This window comes from Lepidochelys kempii, chromosome 7, assembly GCF_965140265.1.
Source record: "Lepidochelys kempii isolate rLepKem1 chromosome 7, rLepKem1.hap2, whole genome shotgun sequence".
NCBI lineage: Eukaryota > Metazoa > Chordata > Testudines > Cheloniidae > Lepidochelys > Lepidochelys kempii.
The window spans coordinates 12,767,644-12,793,540 of NC_133262.1; the positions used below are offsets into that span (position 1 = coordinate 12,767,644).

The following is a 25,897-nucleotide window of genomic DNA, read 5'->3' on the forward strand; positions in this document are numbered from 1 at the left end:
TTTAGCAAGGTATTTAAGTAGTCCTATTGACTTCCAGATGGAATAGGGAGAGTGTTGTCAGATTAAATGGGACAATTCCTGGCTTAAAGTTAAGCATGTGCTTAGGTACTTTGCTGAATCAGGGCATTTTATATTCAGCTCTTCAAAGCAGGTACCATGTCTTGCCACGCATTTGTACACTACCCATTGCCATAGGTATCTAATCTTGACTAGGGTCTTTTAGTGCTACAGTTATAATGCAAATAATAAATATTAAGAAGAAGAATCTTGGCCAAATTCTGATCTCATTGACACTGCAATACTTTATTGACTTCAGTGGTGTAATATTGACTTACACTAATGTGAGATCACATACTGACTCTTTGAAGTCAGCTGAGATGAAGATCAGGACCTCTGTTTTTTCTCCATTATTTACAATTTCCTATAATCTGATTCTTGCTATTCCCCTTTAGGGAGACATGGTCTTCTATTTCCTTTGTGTCACTACCTTTCCCCTACTTCTCTACACAGAGGTAGAGGATAAGAAAGGAATTAAAGAGGGAGCTTTAACCCTTAATAGGCCTGCTGTCCTGGGGGAGTATGGAGATTAAAGAATCAAAATGCTCTAGGAGATTGTCACTCAGCTAATGATGATACTAGCCTATGGCAGTTAGGAATGATATGGCTGATACTTAGCAGGGGTTGTGAACCAATTAGTCTGCTGAAATAATGCTTGGTCTGTTGGGTGAGAATGTTAAGAATATTTATAGGACAGGGTACAGAGTCCTCTAGCCAGAAATGTAGAGAACCTCTTAAGAACAGGTTATCCCAAGTCCTTTTCTCATTAGACAATGTGGTTAACAGATAAATGTTTGTCTGTGTAACAATTAAGATTTGGAGATTATACTTGAATTCTCTATTTCCAAGGATCATGAAATCAATTAGGGTCGCTTAATGCTGTGGCAAATTGCAGGTACAATTATGATGGGTCCTGCACTTCCTCTTCTGGGGAGGGGGTTCAGGGTGCAGTTTCCTGCCCCTGAACTAGGGTATCTACTGTCCCACCACTAACTCAGAGAAGCGTAGTGGAGAGGGAGGGACCCAGGCCCGCCCTCTACTCCGGGTCCCAGCCCAGGGGCCCAAGGGATAGTGATAAACCACTTGAACTAGTGCTTCCTTCCCCTGGGATACTTCCCTCTCCTGCTCTTCAGCTTGTGGGGCTTCCTGCCCCCCCCGCACAAGATGGGTGTCTCTTTACCTAGGGTCTTGATCTTCTAGCCAGCCACGGCATTTCTCCAAACTCTCCTCTGCTCCAACTCCTTCAAACCGCTCTCTGCTCCAACTCCTCCTGGTCTGATTTGAAGTAGGGGTTTTTTATCATGTGACCGGCTTCAGGTGTTCTAATTGGCTTCAGGTGCTTTAATTAGTCTATAGCAAACTTTCTTCCCTCTACAGGGAATAAGGACTCCCTTCTAGTACTCTCCTGCTGCCTTCTGGCCATGCTGTATCACAATACACATTTAGATGTGTTGCTATATTGAGAACTGACTTCCACAGAAACACACGGCCTAGGTATGTATGTACTACAGTCTAACATGCAGAGCGGTTTGCTTACAACCGGTCTGAATTTAACCTAGTGTCAAAAATTCACCTGTTGTCACTTCTGGTTGCCCTGCTATCGAACACCAGCCCCTTTGGAAGCACTTTTCCTCCGTTAGTAAGATATCTCTTATAGGTTTGTCCAGTTAGTTAGCGTGATGGTAATAACCATGAGATGGTAGAGTTCAGGATCCTGACAAAAGGAAGAAAGGAAAGCAGCAGAATACGGACCCTGGACTTCAGAAAAGTAGACTTTGACTCCCTCAGGGAACTAAAGGGTAGGATCTCTTGAGAGGCTAATATGAGGGGGGGACAGAAGTCCTGGAGAGTTGACTGTATTTTAAAGAAGCCATATTGAGGGCTCAGGAACAAACCATCCTGATGTGCAGAAAGAATAGCGAATATGGAAGGTGACCAGCGTGGCTTAACAAAGACATCTTCGGTGAGCTTAAGCACAAAAGGGAAGCTTACAAGAAGTGGAAACTTGGACAGATGACTAGGGAGGAGCATAAAAATATTGCTTGAGCATGCAGGGGTGTAAACAGGAAGGCCAAAGCACAATTGGCATTGCGACTAGCAAGGGATGTGAAGGGTAACTAGAAGGGTTTCTACAGGCATGTTAGCAACAAGAAGGTGGTCAGGGAAAGTGTGGGGGAGGCAACCTAGTGACAGATGATGTGGAAAAAGCTGAAGTACTCAATGCTTTTTTTGCCTCGGTTTTCACAGAGAAGGTCAGATCCCAGACTGCTGCACTGGACAGCACAGTATGGGGAGGAGGTGAGCAGCCCTCAGTGGTGAAAGAACAGGTTAAGGGCTATTTAAAAAAGCTGGACATGCACAAGTCCATGGGGCCATATGCAATGCATCCAAGGGTGCTGGGTGAGTTGGCTGATGTGATTGCAGAGCCATTGGCCATTATCTTTGAAAATGTGAGGTGATCGGGGGACGTCCCAGATGATTGGAAGAAGGCAAATATAGTGCCCATCTTTGGAAAAGGGAAGAAGGAGAATCCAGGGAATTACAGACTAGTCAACTTCACCTCAGTCCCTGGAAAAAATCATGGAGCAGGTCCTTAAGGAATGCATTTTGAAGCACTTGGAGAAGAGGAAGGTGGTCAGGAACAATCAACATGGATTCACCAAGGGCAAGTCATTCCTGACCAACCTGATTGCCTTCTATGATGAGATAACTGGCTCTGTGGCTATGGGGAAAGTGGTGGACATGATATACCTTGACTTTAGCAAAGCTCTTGATACAGTTGTGCACAGTATTCTTGCCAGCAAGTTAAATAAGTGTGGATTGGATGAATGGACTATAAGGTGGATAGAAAGCTGGCTAGATCGTTGGGCTCAATGGGTAGTGATCAATGTCTCGATGTCTAGTTGGCAGACGGTATCAAGCGAAGTGCCCCAGGGGTCAGTCCTGGGCCTGGTTTTGTTCAACATTTTCAATAATGATATGGATGATGGGATGGATTGCACCCTCAGCAAGTTCGCAGATGACACTAAACTGGAGGAAGAAGTAGATAAGCTAGAGGGTAGGAGTAGGATCTACAGTGACCTAGACAAATTGGAGGATTGGGCCAAAAGAAATCTGATGAGGTTCAACAAGGACAAGTGCGAAGTCCTGCACTTAGGACAGAAGAATCGCATGCACTGCTACAGGCTGGGGACTGGCTGGCTAAGTGGCAGTTCTGCAGAAAAAGACCTGGGGATTACAGGGATGAAAAGCTGGATATGAGTTAACAGTGAGCCTTATTGCCAAGAAGGCAAATGGCATATTGGATGGAGCTAGGCTGTTCTCAGTTGTGGCAGATGACAGAACAAGAAACAATCATAGAATCACAGAATATCAGGGTTGGAAGGGACCTCAGGAGGTCATCTAGTCCAACCCTCTGCTCAAAGCAGGATCAATCCCCAACTAAATCATCCCAGCCAGGGCTTTGTCAAGCCTGACCTTAAAAACTCTAAGGAAGGAGATTCCACCACCTCCCTAGATAACGCATTCCAGTGTTTCACCACCCTCCTAGTGAAAAAGATTTTCCTAATATCCAACCTAAACCTCCCCCACTGCAACTTGAGACCATTACTCCTCGTTCTGTCATCTGCTACCACTGAGAACAGTCTAGATCCATCGTCTTTGGAATCCCCTTTCAGGTAGTTGAAAGCAGCTATCAAATCCCCCCTCATTCTTCTCTTCTGCAGGCTAAACAATCCCAGCTCCCTCAGCCTCTCCTCATAACTCATGTGTTCCAGTCCCCTAATCATTTTTGTTGCCCTTCGCTGGACTCTCTCCAATTTTTCCACATCCTTCTTGTAGTGTGGGGCCCAAAACTGGACACACTACTCCAGATGAGGCCTCATCAATGTTGAATAGAGGGAAATGATCACGTCCCTCGATCTGCTGTCTCCGTGGTCTCAAGTTGCAGTGCGGAATGTCTAGGTAGGATATTAAGAAAAACTATTTTACTAGGAGGGTGATGAAACACTGGAATGGGTTATCTAGGGAGGTGGTTGAATCTCCATCCTCAGAGGTTTTTAAAGCCTGGCTTGACAAAGTCCTGTCTGGGATGATATTGTTGGGGTTGGTCCTGCTTTGAGCAGGGGATTGGGCTAGGTGACTTCCTGACTCTGATATTCTATGATGGGCCAGATTCTAATATTGTTACTTACATAGAATAGTCAATTTATGAGATGTTCTATTAACTCTAATGAGACTGCTCATACTATTTAACATCACTAAGGCTATCAGGATCTGATCCAATTTAATTAGTAAAAAGAAGTGTGCATAGCAAACTTTCCTCCAGTATGTATGACTAGGGGGGAAAATAGAGTATTTAGCTATCTAAACAGATATCCCTTACAGGTGTATAGGTCCTTTTTAAAAATATTTTTATACCATTTCATTACTATTTTAAAGGGGGAGAATCATTTTATTTCACTTGTGACTTCCCCAAAAAACTCCAAGGCATCACTGAACATTTTATTAGAAAGGTAATATGAAAATAAAGGTCATAAGCTTAAACTGACTAGCCTTTCAAAACCTCAGAGTACTGCTTGCTTTAATTTCAGAGGTAAATTTGATGCTTGCATATTTTGTGGAGAAGTTGCAAATAGAAGCAGGTGAAAATGTGGGATTTAGTGCTTCTATTTCAGGTATTACCACTACAGCACAATCAAGATATTCTGCTCCACTATTTTACAGCATATAGTCAACTTGAAATACAGCCATTTTGAAGTCAAGACTGTAAAAGATTCATTTTAACACCTGTTTGGAAAATTAAATTTCAAGCTAGGGCCTTTATTGCACATGACATACTGTACCAATTCATGTATCAATGTCTGCAAGAAATTAGAACCTTTTAAAAATATAAATTAAAGGTTATGATGTAGGCAACTTCTGATTTTTTTTTTTCTTTTGTCCTGGTGCATTATACTCTTCTTAGTGCTGCTGCGCTGTCAAATGCTGCTGACTGTTCTTTTTAATATGCACATGGTATTTCGGATGGATCATATATGTTGAAAATGGCATAATGGCTTTTTGATCCTGAAAAGCACCATACTGATTGGTACTGATAATTGTTTTAATAGCTTGTTTTGTTCATGTGTGTGTGAGATATAACATAGTGGCAGTTAAATGGGGTAAAATGTTCTTTCTGAGAAGAAGATCCAAGTCTGTATAGACTCTCCAGGGATCTCATTAAAGTGCTCTCTCCTTAATATAGTGTACTGCAATAACAGCTATTAGAATCCCCACAGTGTGGTTTCCTGATAGGTTAGTTTACACAGAATTAATTGTCTAATTTTGCCAACAACCAGTGCAGCGAACATTGATTTTTGTATTAGCCTTATATATTGCTTTCGTGAATTCTGCTTCCTATTTTAAGGTAGTTTTAGCTCTCAATTCTCATTAATATCACTTTGTCAGCACATGTATTGCACATAAGGTATGATTTATTTATATTATTTATTCTTTTTTCCCTAATATTTCAGAGGAAATTGGCTAATTTAGAGGATTCTTGCATAAGTGCCTGAAAAACATCATTTGCCAAAGGACCTTTTGCAGAAAAACAAATTCAAACTTTCATGGGCTTATGTGGCTTAGTTACTATGTAGCCTAATGTTGATTCAGGAATCAACACAATTGATTTCACTTGTTCTGAGAGTTCAGATTCCTGTCTTCTGTAGTGTAGAAAACCGGAATCTCAGGAGAAACAGAAATCCCCCAAAAGAGCAACAGAACCCTATGTTGCAAACAGTCACTGGATAGAAGAACAGAGGAATCCACCTAGAACAATATCTTAATAGATATGGTGGAATTTTTGAGTGCACAAGAATTGCAAATGTGGACTCATTATGTAGAGTCATGGAAGTCCAATTCTGCATGTTAATTACAGACTATCATTCCACTTCACAACTGGCATCTAGCTATACCCAGAAAGGGTCCCACTATGTATGGACCATCATAATGTACAAACTGCTGGGTATAGTGATTCATCTCTGAAAACACAGCCTTGTTTGTAGACATTACAGACCGCATCCTCAGCTGCTGCAAACTGGTGTAATGGCATTGGAGTTAGCAGTGGGAGTTGCTGTCCAGGCTGAATTAAGAGTGATGTACGGTGTCTAAGGGTATGCCTACACTGCACACTCCTTATGGTGGCATATAGAGTACACACATTGTACACCTCCTTAGCACAGGTATAAATTGCAGTGTAGATGGTGAGCTGCTGCTTACGTAATGCTGACAGACCATGGTTGTTGGCGGGCAGGATCGAATAGGGGACGTCTGGATCTTAGTGCATGAGCTAAAAGCCAACTGGCTCTTAACTAAGACTGTAGAGCAGACTCATTTAACTCTCTCTCTAAGTGGTCTCAGTGCTACTAGATGGGACAGAACACCACAGCCAGGAGGTGTGTGGGTTACGCTTAGGCCAGTAAAGATACACCTGAATCCTCAGGGAAAGACTCTGGCAGTGGGTAAAGGCTCAGACAGTGGGTATCCTGCCCTTGCCATATTCCTGGAATATTGGACATCCTGGGACTTCCAGGAATGGCATGACCATGCTCCCGCTGACATGACTCACCCCTGCTGGTATGATTTTGTATGCATGGTATATGTGAGGTCACACTGTGCAGTGCTGTCACACCCCCGTTGGGGTGACCTCACATGCATGGTGTATGTGAGGTCTCATAAGTGGGGTTGGGGCGATGCACTCTCCATCATGGTGTGCATCAGTACTGGCTGGGGGACAGAAGTTACAAAAAAGGACTGTCCAGTTCAAAACTGGCTGAGTGGCCTGCCTAGGTAGGGGTGGAGGCAGTGGGCCTGTTGCCGGAGCCTTTCCCCTCCTCATTCACCCACTAGGGACTTTGACTGATGCGTTTAGCCAAACACTGCGTGGTGGAGGCTGCCAGCTTTTCACTATGTTCTGAAGCTACACATACCCTACTTGGTGCTACCAGTGGTAGATGTAGCCTAAGAGAGCAAAACACAGTGCCTTGAAAGTTGATTTTTTTCTTAAAGGGAGACTTCATTGTAGTGTAAAAGATTGCTTGCGTTGTGGGAGGGCTGGACTGGATATGGGCTGGATGCTGTGAAGAGGGGACTAAATAATAGGCAGAGATAGAGCATAACTGGGGTGTGGGTTTGCGGAAATGTGCTTGGTTTCCCAAGCACCTGTTAGCTCAGTGTGATGGGGGGGTGGAAGAAGGTGTTCACAGTCATAGCATCTCCTCTGATGTCCGCAGTGACTATTTTTAAAATGTCTCCTGTCTCTATAGGATGTAGCGGGCAAGGGGGCGGGTGAGTACTATGAGGGCTTGTGCAGAAGAGGAAGTTAGATTCTCATAAAGGAGGAGTAGCATGAGAGGCAGAGCTTGCTTTGTTCAAGGAGGATAGGAGTCATGGGTAAGGTGGTAATATAACTAGGATTCTAGTGGATTTGAAAATAGATAGCTGAAGCCGCTGGAGTTCTTAGGTGATGGCCGAGTCAGGTGCTAATAATGGCCAAGTGAGTAGGCAGTTAGGCATAGTTTATATTAAAATAATAATAATTAATGAAATCCAATTAACAAGATGTGTTATCACCGCCCCGTCATCTTGCTTATATGTTGCAAGTTCTCCTCCTGTCTTTCATCTGTCTTTTTTCTACTTTTTAGATTAAACATTTTTCCAGGGCAAGGATTATGCCTTTTTCTGTGGAAAGAACTTGGCACATTTTAATCCAGGTGTCGGTGTGGTCTAGTGGTTATTTCCTCTGTGTAATCTGACTTCAAGCAAGTATCTTCACTTCTGCGTTTCTATCCCCCCCCCCCTTATACTTTGTCTGAGATATTTAGTCTGTCGGTCCCTGCCCTGCAGAGTCATCTGTTAATATAGCATAATGAAGTCTAGAGCTCCTAGATGCTATGGTAATACAGTAATAATAAGTGTATATTGCCTAGCACCATGGAGCAGCCATCTCAGTTAGGTTCTTTAGGTGCTACCACAATATACATAATAATCTAATAAGGTTGCTTCTATCTCTAAACTCTAGGGATGAAATCCTGGCACCATTTAAATCAACAGCAGTTTTGCCATTGACTGCAATGGGGTGAAGATTTCACCCCATGGTTTTATACCAAAAGTAAATCACTGATTAAAATGTAATTGTGTCTGAAATAAAATGGTAAATAATAAACAGTGAGATATTAAACTCCTCTCCTGGTAGTTTGATGCATAATAGAACTGAGCACAAGTGATATGTCACCTTGTGAGTGGGCAAAATGGTCTTAATGGATTAACATGAGTTTAGGCAGCCAAGAACCAAAGTATGAAAACCAAGTTTAAGAGGAATTGTGGACAACACATATCAAAATCAGAGTCCATATGGCCTCTAACACCTACCATGTAGTTATAAATTAAAGATTAAACTGGATTAACTTTGGGAAACCTAATGAAAACAAAACCACATAAGACAAGTTTCTTTTTTGTTGAACTGAGATTAGTGTTCTGCAGAGGAGTCTGAGTGGTATTAAAATGAACATTGCATCCCTTTCTGGCTTGTCAAATGGACCTTTGGAACTGGTTACGAAATGGTTTTGATTTTGCCAGAAAGACAATGTGAAAGTCAAAAGGGTGAGGTGTCATGTAGCATGACCTTCTGCAGCTTCCATGCGCTACAACCCATGAATCACTTCTTTCAAACAGGGCGCTCTGCTTAGAGCTGACCAGTTGAAATCAACACATTGAGGGCCGGATCCTCATCCTGGTGTATTAGACTAGCTGGAGTGAGGGACAAGGTTCGGTACACTTGAATAAGTAATTGCCTCTGTGGTCAAAGATCTGCCCCAACTGTGCAATAATTCACATAGAAAACAGAGAAACAATCAACAGTAGTTCTAGTTAAGAGTTTCAGATCATGTTTGGTCCTAAAGCCATATTTAGCTTTGTTAGTTCTGCTCTGTAATAACATGAATACAACTCTGTAATACCATGGCTTTTTACTAAGTCTTTGTAGGCGTCGTGATAGGCCAAGCGATGGACTCTATATTCTTTTATGTTCTTTATGTTCTCTTTTGTTTCGATGTTACCATGAAGTGGTGTTACTTATGCAACAAGAGAGTACTTCAAGATAATATGATCAAAGGAGATGGAGGAACACAGGGTCACAAAGAATATGTGTAGAGCTCTGGGTGAATGATAAGTTGAGTTTAAAAGCTTCGCAGGCTGATTAATTCCATTCTTAGATCGCCTGCTTGGAAGATTCTGGTGCCTCCAATAGGCAACAATCTTCTTTTGAATCTTTCCCTAGGAGGTTGCCTGGGAGAACTGCTGCTGTTACTATAGTTTGGGGCCTAAAGAGGCCATCCCAAAGGTCAGACCCTGAGAGATTTCCTCAAAGAGTTATTGATTCTGCTGGATGTCTGAATTGAAAAAGACGACTCCCTACCAGATCTGCTACTGATACCAGAGTCTTCTAGCACTGCCTACACAGAAGACAGTAGCAAAAGCATAAGTGTAGGGAAAGCCATCAAAAAAACACTGTAACTGAGTCATACAGACAGTGAAAACTCCAGTCTCTTTCTCTGACATCTTAGAGTGGGTGATAATATTAGTTACTGCTCAACGAAGACAGAAAGGGTTTTCTTATTTTATGGATGTTGGAAATGGACTATATTAGCAGCAAAATTGGACAGAGTAAAGATTTAGAGTCAGATCCTCAGCTGGAGTAAATTGGCAGATCTTCCTTGACTGGAATGGAGCTATACTGATTTATACTAGCTGAGGATTTGGATCTGATTTTTTCACACATTTTAGGTTCTTAAATGTATGTGTGGGCAAAACCCATGCACAATTGCTGTGACTAGGTGTGCAGATTTGTAATGTGTGTAATCCGATGAATTGCACACAAAAATTAAGCATGCATATTGTGCACACCTAACTTGTCTGAAATGTGGCCTTATAAATGGCCAAAATGCTATAGGTAGCAGTTAGCAAACTATTCAAGTGGATGTTTTCCTCAGCCCTTCTATTTATATTTATTACCAATTCTCCCATTCTGTCAATGTTTCTATTTGAATCATTAAAAAAGGGTAGTCTATTTCATGGTCTAAGAATATATTTGTTGGTTGTACCTTTCTTGATTTGCAGGCATTTTTATAGCTCAGTAAAACTGAGCTGAAATGAAACCTGCACATTCTGAAATTTTGGATTGTTTCGGCAGGGGGGCGGGGGTCAGGGAGGGAGAAGATTCAGATTAATAATTTAGTGGATGTGTTTATTTAGTTAAAAATAACAACAAAACCATTAAGATCTTTTAAATTCCCTATAACACAGTATTGACAGTGCACCAGTTTTTTAAAAATAGCTTAGGACTCCAGATTCATCTATTTTGGTAAATATGTTCTTAAAGCTGTCACTCATCCTCCATAGTTTCTTTGTGATGTGAGGGAATTGTAATGAGAATGAATAATAATGAATGCATTATTCAGTATCTATACATATCTGTTGAGTAATTGATTTTTATCATAATTTGCTATATTCCCTATGTCAGCCCAAATGTGTCTGCAATGTAATTTTAAAAAAAAAATTGAAGTCATGTTTTATTAAACTGTAGCTATTCGTTCAAGAAAAAGCTTGCTTTTTATGATGTTCTCCTAATGAACCCCTTGCTTTTGAAGTCTATGTTAAATATGCATGTGCGCCATTCTTTCTCTCTCACTTTCTGCTTTTATACTGAAGTGAAGATGGCTATCTGTGACTAAAGAGTTGAAGTCTTTTTCTTGCCGCAATGACTCTTTGATACAGTAGAATCCAGTTACGAGAATCAATTTGGGCATCTTCCATTTTGATCGTTAAATCTGTATTATGATCACGTGGCGTGATCTCCATCTTGCAAAGAGAGGCAAAGTTCAAATAGGCATGTCAGTGTCATGGAAGGTTGATCGGGTTTTAATTGGTTCTAACTGGCATTCCCACAGGCTGTGGTATTCTATACCTGCAGTTGTGTGCCCCTCAAAAATGTATGGGGATTTTAATTGCCTTTGAAGACATTATACAGACTCAAAATAATTACTTCCAAATTGATCCTTACAACTGAATGCCCTCTGATCAGGACAGGTGATTGGAAAGCAATTTGAATCATTAGTCTTTCCTCCACTGGGGTGAGAGATTTTTGACCAAACTATTTGTTCTGGGCAGACATTTCACCTGCTTGTAATCCTATGGAATGATTATACCAGTAGAAACATATAGGTTGTTTAAGTCTATAAAGCCCCAATCCAAGATAATATTTAACAATGTATTGAATTTTAAGCATATGAATAATCCCATATTTAAAGTTAAGCATGTGCTTAAACGCTTTGCTTCATTGGGGCCTATATATATATATAATATGTATTTACCCCTGTGCTGAAATATAAAGAGTAAATATTATGCTTGAAGTGATAAAGGGAAATATAATGCTACTCACTGGTCTGCTTTTTTAAGGATTTTCAAATGATTATCATATTATTCTGTTCTCCAGCTTTTCAAAAATTACAAAGCTAAAGGGTCCATCTTTACCAAGTATCACATTTTGCAGTAGTAAAACTCTCCATGAGCATATCTTGTTATAAATAAGAAGGGATCTGAGTATCACATCACGTTTGGAGCTGGGCAAATGATTCATAACGAACAATTTATTCAACGCATTTCACTGTTTTTCTCTTTGCAGATTGTTTTTAATTTGTCCATGAACAAATCTCAAATGTCCTTATTCTTCTGAATTATTTGAATTGTCCTCATAGGATAATTTTTAATCTATAAATCCCTTGCCAGCAGTGTTTTGGAAATGTTCTAAAATTCACACTCACCACCTAACTTACATGTTACAGTTTCTTTGGCCTGATCAATTATTGTCTGGCTATGCCAAAAGGACAGGAGACATTTGACATGGGTTTAATCCAGCTGCAACTTTATTATTAGATGTCTGGGACTACCCAGCAGATAACCGTGTACAGTGAAGGTAACCCCATGTTTATTCTGTAATTACCTGGGGGGCTTTTACCAGCTCCCCCTCTTTTTCCCTCCAACAAATCCATTGCCAGGACTGTACCATCCACCCCCGCCCATAGGAGGGTTAAGAATGGGGGGTTGGCTCCCTGCTGTACCAATCATAGGAGTCCCCAACCACGCCCCGTTCATTCCTTTAATTAACACCTCTTTTTAAGTCCTTTTACAAGTCATTTATCCGGTCACTGTGTGCCTTTCCTATGGAGTACCTGCACTGGACATCCGCCCTACACTTAAATAATGAGTTGCGATATATGGCCTACCACCCATCATGCCATGCCTGAACAGAGCCCTTCCTGAAACCTGGTGTGGGGAAGGTGAAAAAACCCCAACTGCACCAAAGCCAATCTGGTGGTCAGGGAAAAATTCCTTCCCAGCCCCCTCCCACGGGCCTGCTAGTGTAATGCCCACAGCAGGTGTTGACCAAACCTGGTATTTTACCACCTAAAAGGGAGGGAGGGTGGGTCCTGGTTCAGCCTTGGTCCGTGTAAAAAGGAAGGCTTTGGGCGCACAGCTGCCTCTTTTAAACCCTGCATTCCCAAGGGATAAGTCAGCAACCACGCTGTCCCTTTTTGCAGCAGTTTTCCTCTTCTCCCCCTGCCTCCTCCCCCACCAGCCGTAAAGCACTGTTCCCTTCATTCAGCCATCCAGCCAAGCACGCACGCGTGCGCGCACACAAACACACACGCTTAAAGGGCGGTCATTTGTGTAACTGACCAACAACAACTGTTACAATTGTATATTCCAGTGTGAATTTTCAGTTCAGCATTGAAAATTTGCAGTGGTCGGTGATACCATTTGGAATTCACTTTTAGTAAATATTCAAAATTCAGTCTTACAATTCATTTTTGCTTGAGTCCTTGAACTAGCACAAACTGTTCCTTCACTAGAAACACCACTCGGCGTGAACATGAAAGGGGTGCTGACACAGTGAAAGCAAGTTATCTGTATAAATACATTATTTGTTGATATTTGTTGAGTAATATCTGAATAACCTTTTTAGATATTCTTGTAAGATTACAGTTTGATAAATACTGTAAAAGGAAGACAGGACGGTGCTTCAATGCAACTATATAATAGGTATGAAATAGTTGTCATATGAATTACGTTTATGTCGGGGATGTGGAAAAGGGCAGCTCAAACTCATACAGTTCTGTTTAGTTGTTGTTTTTAAAGAAACGGAAAAAGTTAGAGACCCAGTGCCTCAGCTGGTGTAAATTGGTGTAGCTCCACTGAAGTTCAAGGGAGTTATGCTGATTTATGCCAGCTAAGGATCTGGCCCAGAACATCTACTCACAACTATATATTTAGAAATTGTTGTAATCTTCAAAATACAAGAGTGAATTATATGAATTTTTTTCCCCTTAAATCCCAAAACTTTGAATATAAATACATATACACTGTGAGAAAATTGTTCTCCAGCATCTAATATAAAGTTGTAGCATACAGCATTATGTGACTTTATATTACCAGCCCAGAGGGAATCCTCTTTTTGATATATATAAAAGAAAATGCATATCATTCAATTTGCATATACTTTATTTTCCAAAGGAGTTCAAGGAAAGGTAGTAGCAAAGCAATAACAGTAGAAATGACTTATGGTTGATATGTTGTAAAAAGCACATGGAAGTGTGCCCTATACCACAGGGACTCTAAATGCAAAATCATTCTAACTAATAAGCATATACTAAGTATGCCAAATCCTACCCTAAGGTGTACACAGACAACTCTAGTGCTGTCAATTGGGTTTACTGACTTTTATTGACTATCAGGATTTATTGACCCAGGAGGTAAATATTGACAGCGGTGATTCCTACCAGTTGGAATTTTCCTCAAGAGACCATAAATCTTGGTGTTCACTGAAATTTAAAGTCAATATTTGTACATGTATCATAGAATTGGGTTTAATTGCAGAGCACTTACCATGATCATTAAATATTGTTACATATCGGGCATGAATTTATTTGCCCAAACCTAATTTACGTGGGGAAAAAAAACAACACATGTACCTAGCAAGTAAGAAGCATAAGTGACCATATGCTTAAATAAATATTGTACATGATTTACTTCTGGTATGTGTCAATACAGCCTTATTGGTCTTATTATTTTATCAGCCAGAATCTGGTCCAGTGCATTGGATTGACAAAATATCTTTCTGTCCTGCCTTATTTTATTGGTACTATAAATCCTAGAGACACAGTTTAATTTACCAATTTCTGTGTATTGCTATTACCGATTATACAACTAAGTTGAGCACGTCAAGATTCTCTTCACTTTTAATAATGCTCTTGGACAGAAATAAGTGGAAGATTTTAGATACTTAGCTGCTTTGAGAGTAGCAGCCGTGTTAGTCTGTATTCGCAAAAAAAAAAAAAAGGAGTACTAGTGGCACCTTAGAGACTAACCAATTTATTTGAGCATAAGCTTTTGTGAGCTACGAAATCGGACTTCACATCCGATGAAGTGAGCTGTAGCTCACGAAAGCTTATGCTCAAATAAATTGGTTAGTCTCTGAGGTGCCACCTAGTACTCCTTTTCTTTTAGCTGGTTTGGTTTTTTGCCATAGTCATTAGAAGTTACTGTATTTTCGATTATTCTCATTATTTGCTACATATCAGAGTTTTCCGTATTTATCAACTTTTAGTTCAGTTTAGGTAAGAGTAAATTGGTAACTTGTACGCTTTAGAGGGTAAAGTTTGTTGAAAATAGGAATTTCTGTCCCATGGGAAGTTCCAATATTTCATAATTTGTTTTCATCCTGAATTGGAACAAAAAAGAAATTTCAAAAATTTCCAAAAAACATAAACTGGAAAACGTTGAAATGCTTCACTTCAACATTTTTGATAAAAATGAAAGGGTCCAACATTCCTGAATTGAAACATTTCACTTCAGCTTGTAGAAACAAGTTGAAATGTTTTATTTAGGCTTTGTTTAACATTGAACTGCATCCATCTCCATTATGAGAGATGTTGTTTGGGTGTCCAGTGCCACCATTGTCCTCTGTGGTCAGAGCTTCCTGGTCAGACTTCATCTCCCATGAGGCACTCATAGGAGTTCTGGGATTCACCACACTGGTTGAAACAGAGGGGAGACAGATGTATCACAGTATAGGTAGTCCAGCCTGAGCGTCTGGTCTGTAGAGGAGATTGGGTGTACGAGGTACTGTGGCTGCTCAGGAAGACAGATTGATGCTGGACTGATCCAAAATATCATATTTTTTTTAGATGACAATTGAAACATTTCAGCAGAATAGACATTTTCCCATAGAATATTTCAATTTTGCAGAATCTACAATTTCTGTTGAAAAACCATTGCAATAGATTGTTCCCAACTAGCTCTTCTGGAGTAATGTAGAGGAGAATATTTCACTCCAGCAGTAAATTAAAAATAAATAAGTCTTGGATAGAATCCTACCAAAGGGTCTCTTATTTACCAAGGAGTCTTCAACAACAAATGAAAGAGTCAACCCTACCCCTTAATATGCCCTGGATTCATGTGCACTTGTTATATGCTTTTGATCCACAGACTTCATTTTCTGACTTCCGTCAATGCTAATAGATTACCAAGCAACTGTTTCATGTCACTATTTTAAATCTTTTGCTCAAAATATTTTACAGAAACATCACACACTTGCATACAGCAATTTGTGTTCAATGTGTACATTTTATAAGACTTATTTCTAAGTTAAATCTGTGACTTTGAGAGAACTTCTTGTCTGATTTGTTCTGTTTACAGTTTGTAATGGAAAATGAAAGTCCAAAATTAAGAGTTCAACTGAAAGAAAATCTACTGATATATTTCTTTTTACCACATTCTGCTCATATTGACATGAATGGCCAAACCCTACATTGAAAGAGAGACCCTTCAAAATAACTTTTTTTTATTCTGAAGTATATTTTTTTCAATATTCATGACTTTGTATAAAAGTAGCATGACAAATGTATAAAGGGTAAACCTCAAAAATGCTTTTTTGCCAGTGGACTTGCAATTGTGAAGAATAATCCATCTTTATTTTTACATTGCATGTCAACTAAAATGGATGTGCTCATTTTCCATTGTTACAAAGTTAGTTCTACCCCACTTTTTAAAGATTAAATAATGCGAAAACTTTTACTTTTGGATTGCCATCTATGTCATCATTGCAGTTATGACATGTCTTGCATTCATTATATAAGTGGATGATTATTTCTAAAACTTTGGTTTCATGTTTTTATTTTAAAAGTTAAAGCCTCTTTTCTTTTTTTTTTCTCTCCATATATGAACTTTATGGCCTTTGAATTAAACTGGAGACTTAATCACAAATTTCTCTCTAGTTCATTTCTCTCTTACGTGGAATCCAAAACACCACTAAAATGCTTTGTCATTTCAAAGACAGTGACTTTTTGAAAGGACCGTGGTTTATTCATGTGATGCTGCACTATTTACCAAGTTGGTTCGTAAATAGTTTCCTTCTGTGACTACACCCTCATCCCCCAAAAACTTCTTTATTAATATGCAGGTGTCAGGCTCATTCCTTACTATTACTCTATAACTCTTACTAAAGTCAAGGCCAAGTAAGGACTGCAGGATTTGATTCTTCACTCCCCTGTTACACACAGAGCAGTGGCAAAAGTTTCTATGGTCCACCCTGTAGGACGTCCTCTGGTCTCGGAGTGTTTGGTGTAAGGAGCCAGATATGCATGGCTGCATGAGTGAGTTGGTTATAGGAGTTGTTTACTGCAGCCTAAGCAAGAGGCTGATCTTGCCTTTGGCTACCACACCCCCATTCATATCTTTACTCTTTGTTAACCCTTCAGTGCCAAAGCCTAGTCGTCATTTTCTTCAATAATACAAAGCAACTTTGTGCCTGGTCACCTGGGTACACAAAGCTGAGAGGGACGGTGGGACTACTCCCTCCACGAGCTCCTGGGAGCATCCATTGACCCAGAGGGTCAGGAAGAGAGTAGGGCTATGTCCCCGTCCTGTTTGCTCAATAGCTGGCAGAATAGGAAGGGCATGCAGGGGCATGATGCCCCATGTGTGGGGTCAGGCATTTAAGGAGATTATCTGCTTCTGGTGCTCCTTCAGGGACAATGCCATTCTTCCCCACCCCGAGAGCAGTGTTGGGGCTGTCAAGAACAATATAACTCAGCACAATGATGCCTTGCCCTGGAATGTTAGCTTTTTATGGAGGATCTCACAGCCATGAGTAAGACTATGGGAATGCAACGACTCAAATACAAGCAGACCAAATACAAGCAACATTTAAAAGTTCAGATTCCAGTTAGCATAATGTATCTTACATGAGTTTATTATTTGTGGTACAATAAAACACCATTTGAAGTGTCTCAAGGTGGCAGAGATCCAGTAACACAGCTCTGTTGCCATCTGTGATGTGGCATAGGGAAAGGGGGTGTGGCCACAGCAGAGCTGCACTCCTGTTATTCCTGGCTGCTGGAATTGCCCCTTGAGACCACAGGTGGCTAGATTTTAAGTTGCAGCAATTGGGCTGCTCTAACTTACACCAGAGGTCGGTCAAACTCCTAGCTCGCCCAGGAATAGGGGAAACACAAAGATGGATTCAAGCCACCTTTGTCTCTGCTCCTTTTTCAATTTCTGCACCAAGCATAACTCAGCTGGAACAGAGAATCACACTCAGTGAGCAAGCAGCTGAAGTGAGTAAAACCCTCAAATGCTCAGTCCCCTGGTTGGAAACAAATCTAACCCCTTTAACCCTTTGAAAAATTGGAAGACGTGAAGCAATTCTAGTAACAGTAGTAATAATTAATGAAAAGATGCAATTGCAAAGCAGGGAGCAGAAGTAGCAGTGTGAATCTAGTTAGTAACACACGCGCGCACACACACACTATTTCCTGTTTTTATTTAATCCCTGTAGATCTAAGAAAGAGGTGCATTTCATCACTTAAAAATATATTCTAGCCACAGCAAACCTTGAACAATAGATATGGTTAAAACTTAAACCATTTCCCCCCTCCTCTTTAGCAACTGGGGTTCAAAGACCAAGACAAGTTTTTAGCACAGTACAGCACACATTCATTTCTATCAAGGAATATATTGTTCCAGTAATACCGCCGTTTCTAGTAGCACACTAAATGCAATCACTTGGACTTTGCAGCTGCAAACTCATTGCAGCTCTGAATCGGCCATATGGCTATTGATATGCACAATGAACACTTATAATAATAACTGTCCTCTCCCCATTTAAGAAACCATGTGCCCACAGCACCACGTCTCTCACAAATCATCTCCTTTAGCCCTCTAAAATAGGCACTTGACTTTTAAACGCAAGCAGCTTTTTAAAGATATTTATGCATTTCCCTGAGCAAGGGAAAACAGCAGCCTGTCTATGCCTGCTAGGTAACCCACGCCTCCAGGAATAACAATCATGCTTTTCTATGGAAAGCATTCCACACTGAAGAGTCTCAGAAATAGATCACAGAATAACATTTCAACATTTGGGTGACAAAAGAGACACAGGAAAGTGTAATTCAGTCTCTGCTGCGGACAGGTGCATTCTTGTAGACCAGTACATTCCTTACATTTCCAGGAATTCAACTCATCTTCCCAATGAAACCGTGTAAGACACAGTCCCATATTCCATCAAGTGCTACTTGATTCACAGAGAGGTTGAGGTGGGCGAGAGGCGGAGTGTGTGAAGTAGGAATGCTTGAAGGCTGCTGAAACCTGAGGATGTCTTAAAATGGACACCCTTGTAAAAATCTTAGGGCCAAATTCTTAGCTGGTGTAAAGTGGAGCAGCTCTTTTGAAATCAGTGGAGCTATGTTGGTTTACATTAATGAACAATCGTGTCCCTTCTTAACGTTAAACATATTTAGAGCCTATCTCATTCTGTGTCTGTGTATGAACACAAAGGCCAGCACAATGGGGATCCAATCTCAATTTGGCCCATAGGCATGACTGTAAGTGACAGGGTAAATAATAAATTTCCATTACAGAATCAATTCCTAATCTCACATTCCTTGTCCCTTTAAATATCCCATTGCTATACGTGTGAGATTTCTGGAGGCACAAGGAATGTAGGATCAGGTCCAAAGTCACATTCATTTCCCTAGGTTATGAAAGTAAACTCAGTGTACTGTAACAATAGAGAAGCACTGACTGATTTCTAGTGGTGCCTCTGGCCTCTGCATATGGGTACCTGACACAAATTAAAAAGAATCAGAACATTAAGCAAAAGCCGTTTAGCATAATACTTGCAGATCTAATATAATAAAATAATGGATATAGTTTCCTCATGTACTATCATGCATTTGAACCTAATTTTATATTAATGATAATGATTATCCCCTTTTAAGAGCATCATTGATGGTAATAAAGCATAATAACTATACTATTATCCAGAGTTACTTTAGACTCCTATACTCCACTGCCTTTCATCTTGAATAGTCACTTATGCCTAAGCAAAGCGGGTGCATATTGGTGCCAGTCTCATAATTTTACATCCACTTTGCACAGGTGTGAATGGCTTCACCAACCCTAAGCTAGTTATATCTTATGACCTTCTCTGGGATGACTCTGCTGGACTAGATAGCATATTGGGGGCACAGAGCTAAGGCCCCACTCACTTAATGGGATGGTAAATATTGGCTCTTGCTCTCCGCACTGCGAGCAGATTAGCAATGCAGATAGCCCAAGCAAAGAAGTAAGGAGGCTCACTACACCCCCTTACTCCCTTGTGCTGATATGAAAGGAAGCTCGCAACTGACAACTTCACTTTTTTTTTTTCATGAGTCGTAGGACATGCTCTCCTCATTTCAGGGATCAGAGGAAACAAAAACCTAGCAGAGCCCTAGAGTGGACTGAGGTGATGCTGAAAAAGGAGAATATCCACCTCTGCAGCTTCGTTGTCCACCTTTCCCCCACTCCATGGAAGCTCCTCCACACAGGGCTTTGTTGTGTAGGCATAGGCAGACTAGGGGCCCATCTGCTGTCTTCAACATTCCTTCCGCTCAGATTCTACTGGATGTAGCAGAAAGGTTAATGCCGACCCTGTGTGCATTAATTTACCCATTGTCTCTTCCATCCATATCACCAATAGGAGGCATTGTAGGCATAATGGGGAAGTCAGTGGGCAACATGGCTACAACAGAACTCTGTATCTGAATCAGGCTTTTCCACACCTGGTGCTTACACAACACAAAAGAGTAGGGGCCTAACACTAGATTGCCCTGCCCCTTGGGTGGCCATTTAAACCTATGGAGAGTGGTAAAATGCTACTGAATTACGTTGGACTACACGGAGTACAAAGCAGCATGGATCCAGGCCCTTCAGTGGTGACTACAATGGAGATAAGGCCACTCATAATCTGCAGAGAATTGCTAAGGAGGGAAGAACCTATTTTAAAAGCATAGTGCTTGGATTGGCTATGTCTGGCATGTGGTTTGTTGCCACTTGGTTTTTTACATTTTAATTGTCATGTCATGTAATTCTGTATACAGGGGACCACATCCTCAGCTGGTATGAAATGATATAGCTTATGGTTTTCAATAAGCCAGAGCAGATGGTTCGAAGTGGAAAGCAGGGTGTTAAGAGTGAGTTTCTAAAGGGAAATGACGGCCTCTCACTTGTACCTCTGGTGGAATCCTCTGTTGGTATAAGTTTGTCATGAAGTGGGTAGTCATTTTCCTAAACTTTCCTTGGCAGCCCTCATTATCTCTTTAACACCATCCTTTCCTTCATTTCTATTACCTGTTAACTGAATTTGCTGGAGAAAAGGTTAAGGCCTTCCTTCAGCAAATGTGAATACTCCTACAGAATTCCTTTATATCATTCTCTGGTCCTTTCCTGTCTGCCTCTCTATACTCTTGTCATGGATGACTCTGAGTTAAAGGTTGATTGATAGGTCCAGGTGGACCTCACTTAATTATAAAGGAAGCAGAGGATTTGTGAAGATGACTTTTCTATTTTTTTTAAATTATGGTCTCCTGTCAAGCATTTCAGTTACTTTTCTGTGTGAATTACAAGTAAGGTAAAAAAAGAAAAACAACCCTTAATAGACTCAAGCAATAGGCTGAAACCAACAACCTGGGGTGTGAATCTGTCACGCTAGCCTGCTATGCATTGAATTGCCATATGGACCTCTTACTATGCACTAAAAGTTCCATAGTATGCTTTGATGTACTCGGCTTCCAAACAGTGGTACCTTACAGCAAACTATCAAACTTTTAGAGTGTGGTAGTAGGGTCCATATAGCAACTTAGTCTAGTGTCCTGCAGATTTACAGCCGAGCTTGCCACATACTAAGTATCTATGTATATTTAAGGGCTTGTCTACCAGTCAGTCCATTGTGTCAGAGCAGGATTACATTGTTCATTTTGAAGCAGAGATTGATGTATATGTTCTGTGTATGATTGATTGATTGATTATTTTAAAAACCTTCTATTGACTATAAGGGGAGCTGGATCAAGCTCTTAAATAAAAAGGCAACAGACTCACCATCAGGGCTTTGAACTTATTGGTCTCTTGCATGGACCTACAATGCACCAAATGAGGCCAGCTAGATAGACATGCCTCACTGAAGTGTGTGTGTGTATACAGAATTGGCCATGCATCTCAAAGGCGCTAACCCGTATTTAAAAATGTAGCCATCAGTTTGAAGTACTAACGTACGTGTGTGTGTGTGTGTCAGAGGCTGGGATTTGTTTGTGGGGAAATAACAGTCTGCGTCTAACTCTATTGGAATAAGGCCAGATGAAGAGATTATCGAGTAGTGTCAAGGAAGAAAAAAGCTTAGCTGAATTTCCCTTTATCACTTTTTTCCCTAAAAATATTTCATTGAATATCTTGTCACTCATGCAAAGATTCTTGATAGTAAATCACTTGTAAAGGTGACCTGCAATCCTTCTTTTTCTCCTTAATGGTATATGGAAATAAAGCCTGAAATGTATATTATGGTTGTTCTCCCTGATTAAAATATGGGACGTGGGAGAGGTGGTTTTAAGTCACCTTACTCTTCCCCGTTTCCAGGGTCCAGCACATATTAGAGAAGCCTGAGAGTGCAAAGCGGTGGTTGTACCTGTTAACGTGGCCCAATGTGTGAAATATCCCTTCAGAAAGAACTCAGTAGTATAAATGCTAAGGGATAGGCACAATAGCAAAGAAATATCACACATGTGTAGTGTGTGTATATGAGATACAAACAGGTTAATCACTGAAGATGTGCTTGAAATGGAGAGAACACGACTGAAGAAAATAGCTAAGAATATTCCCTTATATTTTTCTTGATCGTATCCTTCTTCTATATCACCTTTTATCTATTATTTTAAATGTAACACCTTTCAAGCACGCTCCAGATTGCTGAACTGAAGTAGGAGAGACAGGAACAATATATTTTTGACACCTTGTCATAGTCAGAAGATCCCAGGTCTTCCAAACCATTCTTTTTGACCCTTTTGAAGTCTAGATATCTTAAAGTTATTATGTAGATTGAAAGATAGAAGCATGAAAAAAGGAAATTCTACACTGGGGTGATTGACATGAATCTCCCCTAAAAATACACCTTTCTAGCAATATCAGAAAGATTGAGAGAGGTTTTCTATTTGGAATAACTGCAACAAATTGAGTATAGACAGATGCCTCACAGTTTGAATTTCTAGTAGTACTGAATGTGATGACTAGAGAGGATGGAAAAAATTTTTTTTCCAAAACAGTCTTAAATGAACAGTAGAAACTATTTTTTGCCAAAATGCTTATGATTTCATTATGGGGTTCGATCACCTCTTGTGGCTACTAAGTGAAACAACAGTGGACAGGATGATTCAACAAGTCTTTTCGAACTCTACCAGCTAAGCTTCTTGGAATCATACTTCGTGTTCCATAATATTGTTCAGGCTACCTGTTATGATAGGTTGGAATTAAAACAAAAGTAACATTTTGATCCACAGCTTCAGAATGTATTATTGCATTTTAGTATGATGATATGTTTATATTGCAAAAGCATCTATAGATTGCAATGAAAACTGAGGCCAACTTTGCTCCAAAGAGCTTACAATCTTAAGTGAACAGTGCAGATTGAGTGAATAAGGGAAACTGATGCACAAAAAAGTGACTTGCCCAAAGGTCACAGAGCAGGTCAGTGTTAGAGCCAAGATTGGTATCCAGGTCTCCTGACTTCCCTTCTAGTTCCCTATCTACTGGATCATGTTATCGCTCTTATTGTAACATGGAAAATCAGCCTTCTTTCCTAGTTAAATGTAGGAGAAAAGAGGATGAGATCAGAGACAAACTCAGTGATCTGATGAAACGGGATAAGAACAAAGAGAAGTTCTATCACTATAAATGCTGTGTCTACATAGATACAAAGACTGATTTGTGGGATTGCTTATTTTTGAAGTCCTTTTTTATTATTCAAATTGCAACTTTGTGTTTGTCTCCAGATGCAGTAAAGTGGGAAGAATGATCCAGATTTAAAACTCCAGATTGTGGCAGGAGTTGATGAAGAAGGAGCTGAATTCACGGGTTAGCAAACTTCTTTTAAATAAAGATTTGTGTCTTGCATATATTTAGCTAATATTTATTTCTGGAGCATACTAAATACATGGCTCTAAGTTCATTGAAACAATTTACATATTCTATACTTGTATATAGTAGTGTGCTCTCTCTCTCTTGTGCTCTCCATGTATTAAACTTCTTGCATAAATAGCATATCATTTTAAAATGATTGGAAATCACTGACATTCAGAGTCTGAAAGATTTATCACTTCAGAATAAAAAGTTTCATGCTGCCAAAATCTAGTTCACAAGTTTGTTGACCAAGCAAGTCACAGCTACCTTTGTGAGGCGAAATGACCAAGTCAGGACTTCCATCCTATTATGGCTTCTAATTTGTCAAGGGATGGGGGTTTTCCCTGAAAACCAAATTTTGCTGTTTGATTGGCTGAGCCCTGCAGTGATTTGGTGTAATTCTTGAATGAAAGTCTACAGTTCTCTCCTTTTAACTCTGCTAATGGTTGCCATGTAGACAAATGAATGACACATACAGTATTCCAAACACCTGAGAAGACTGGATCTGAAGTGGCGGCTCTAGGATTTTACAAAGGACTCCTGGGACGTGCTGAAAGGGGAAAGAGTCTAAAGCATGTCCTTAGTGATGGCATTGCCAACAACTGTAGTTTAATGAAAGAAGGTACTGAAGGCACAGAATTATTTCTGTCCTTGGCTGCTCTAGGATTACTCCCATTTTCATAAGATTTCGGAACCCTTAATATAGCTAGATATGCTACTGAGCAAAACATTCATGCTGCCAAAAGATATTTTTCTTTCTTAACTTTGAATTTAAATTTATATTTTTGTTGACATTTATATTGTGACTAATTAAATAAAATAAAAAAGAAATTGGGATTAAGTTTTCAGTATGAAGAGACTTAACTGTGCAACTCCTATTCACCTTAATAGAAGCCATGTGGCAAAATCCATGTATCATATCATATATATCACATATCATGCTGATGATTTACCCCTTAACTTTCTTTTGAAATGCGATTTATGGGATTTTCTTTATTCAACTCCCCAGCCTTCGCTAATGCAAACAATGACACAGAGAGAATGAAGGCTGAGAACTCGCTTCTTATTTGTCTGTTTTGAAACTCACTTTCCCTACTTTAGTGAACTGCAAAATACTTCATTTGCTGGTAACATGCACTTTGTCTTTTTAAAAAGAAACCAGCGTTCATCATATGAGTCAACCCATTGACAAACCTTTGATCTTTCCAGCCAGTAAATGTCAAGTCATATGCTAAATAAAAGCTACCCCTTTATGTTATAAGTCCAAAATAACCATAGTAGATATAGGACCAAGCTGCAGAGCTCATTTCAAATGCTATCTGAATCTGGATTTCAGCGAAGGTTAGGTATGTTCCAATTCTGTGTCTTGATTCAGATAATTATTTAAAAAAAACAAATAAGAGGTGTGAGCAGTGAAGTTCATTTCCTTTCTTTGTTTGTAAATTAGGCTGCAAATTAGTCCTCATTCAGGACTAGCCACCTGGAAAAGTCAATATGTAAAGGCTGGCCATAATTTGGTTAAGCAAGAATAAAGAGCATGAAATTTTTTTTTTGTCTTTATGATTGGAAAATATATTCTATTCCTCCTGATATAACTCAAAAATGTATGAATGGATTTTTCTGAACCCTTGACCATGAAACCGAAGCCCAGTCTAGAATGCTTCATCTGAACAAGAGAAATATTTACAAAGTTGGAGCAGGTGACATTGGGAAAGAATTCTAAGTGTAACCTTAACTATATTTTTTTATATTCTAGCTCTTTGAATGTTAGGTAATTGCAAATGTTACCTAACTTTATTGTCTATGTACCCAGTCATACACCTGGGTCCAACCATGAACTTGATTTAGGATGTCAGAAACATGTGTTCAGGGAATGCTCCACTTTTCTTTTTTCTCTCCTTTTACATTTTTCATTGCTCCTCTCTCTCTTTTATGTGCCGATTCCCCAAATTGTGTTTACACTGTTTTCAATGCACAATCTGATAAGTGACCCCTCTGCACTGCATGACCACAGCATGAACCCGTGTTAATATATACTATAAAACCATGCCACATAGGGATATATATGTTCAGACAAACACTTTAGTTTTTTTTTTCTATTTCTATTCATAGTAGTTTAGTAGAATTATAACAGGGCTTTTGATTCATTATAAATGAAAGAAAGCATGATTGTAACAGTTTTCCTTTTATTCAGAGTTCACGATGCTAATCTCTTTCACAAGGCAGTTGTTAATAAACATTTGTAGTTGACAGCTTAAAA

General features: G+C 39.8%; 1 protein-coding gene across 4 annotated transcripts in view; it reads left to right on the top strand.

Moving 5' to 3' along the window:
- The window catches only part of CHL1 (cell adhesion molecule L1 like), a 201,264-nt gene that overhangs the window by 25,516 nt on the left and 149,851 nt on the right, over positions 1 to 25,897 (top strand). For 3 of the 4 annotated variants that reach the window (XM_073351144.1, XM_073351142.1, XM_073351143.1), the window contains exon 2: positions 23,511 to 23,592. The gene's annotated coding sequence lies outside the window, so the exon portion shown is untranslated. Of the gene's footprint in view, positions 1 to 23,510; positions 23,593 to 25,897 lie in introns of those variants that run through there. The other variant, XM_073351146.1, reaches the window with a different exon arrangement.